The sequence below is a fragment of the Trichechus manatus genome, unplaced genomic scaffold, assembly GCF_000243295.1.
Source record: "Trichechus manatus latirostris isolate Lorelei unplaced genomic scaffold, TriManLat1.0 scaffold00197, whole genome shotgun sequence".
Lineage (NCBI taxonomy): Eukaryota > Metazoa > Chordata > Mammalia > Sirenia > Trichechidae > Trichechus > Trichechus manatus.
The window spans coordinates 1941034-1942481 of NW_004444133.1; the positions used below are offsets into that span (position 1 = coordinate 1941034).

Consider the following 1448-nt stretch of genomic DNA (forward strand, 5'->3'; position numbering starts at 1 on the left):
CTGGGTGATACAAACAGTTAACGCACTTGGCTGCTAACCAAATGTTGGAAATTCGAGTCCACCCAGAGGCACTTTGAAAGAAAGACCTGGGGATCTGCTTCTGAAAAAAACTCAGCCATTGAAAACCCTACTCTGACACATATGGGGTCATCACGAGTCAGAATCAACTCAAGGGCAACTGGTGGTGGTTGAAATTCTCACCTATGAAGGAATTAGAGATGCTAGAAGACGTACTCCCTTCTCCCCACTCTTCTGTTTCTGCCTTCCCTTCACCCAGCACACACAACCCTTTCTTACTCACTTCCTTAAGGCCTCCCTCCCCTCCCGGTGACAGGATCACAGCTGTGCCATATCCCACACTAAGCGGCGCTATTCTTGGCTTGTCTCAGACACATGCTACTGTTTCAGTCCTTCACCAGCCGCACGGAAAAGGGAGATTGTGGGAAGATTCCGGCCACTCTCCAGCAGCTTCTGGGATGCAGGGCTGGGGAACAGTTTTTTCCCACTCTTCATGGCTTAGTGGCAGGAAGTGCCGTTGGGGCTCCCTGGGAGGTGTTTGCACTGTCGCCAAGTGCTGCAAGGCCTGTGTAACTCTGAAACACCCACAGCTCCAAACTAAGGACTGAAAAATTCAGGTCCATGTACTTGGGACTGTGTAACCCCTCTCTCATGGTAAAGTAGAGGGTCAGCGAAAAAGAGGAAGACCCTTAAGGAGATGGATTGACACAGGGGCTGCAACAATGGGCTCAGGCATAGCAACGATTGTGAACATGGCGCAGGACCGGGCCGTGTTTCCTTCTGTAGTACATAGGGTCGCTATGAGTCGGAACCGACTTGACGGCATCTAACAACAACACAACAACCACTCTCTGGAGGGCAGTGGTGGTTCAGTGGTAGAATTCTCGCCTTCCATGGGGAAGAACTAGGTTTGATTCCTGGTCAATGCACCTCAGACACAGCTACCACCCGTCTGTCAGTGGAGGCTTGAGTGTTGCTATGATGTTGAACACGTTTCAGCAGAGCTTTCAGACTAAGACAGACTGGGAAGAAAGGCCTGTTGATCTACTTCCAAAAATCAGCCAATGAAAATCCTATGGAACACAATGTTTCAATCCCATTGTGCATGGGGTTTTCATGAATCAGGGGCCAACGTGATGACAGCTAGCAACAAACCCTGTCTATAACTCATCAGTTTTGCTGGAGCCACATTGCAAGGAAAAGGGGACTCGGGCAAAGGAGCTGTGAATATGCACAGTGGGCTAAGAATGTGATCTGATTTTTTTTTTTTTTTTTTTTAATGGTAAGGAAGAGGATTCAGGAGTGTTGGGGAGGGAGGATAGCAGGCGTGAGGGTGGAACAGTCTTCCAGGCCCAGTTGATGAGCGTTGGAAGACTACGCCAGAACATTCGCCATAGTAACATGGTATTACACACTGGAAGCCTTTCCCC

General features: G+C 49.2%; 1 protein-coding gene across 1 annotated transcript in view; it reads left to right on the forward strand.

Annotated features, from left to right (window-relative positions):
• EGFLAM (EGF like, fibronectin type III and laminin G domains) overlaps positions 1-1448 on the forward strand; it is a 66144-nt gene that overhangs the window by 31526 nt on the left and 33170 nt on the right. The gene's annotated exons all lie outside the window — the stretch shown is intronic.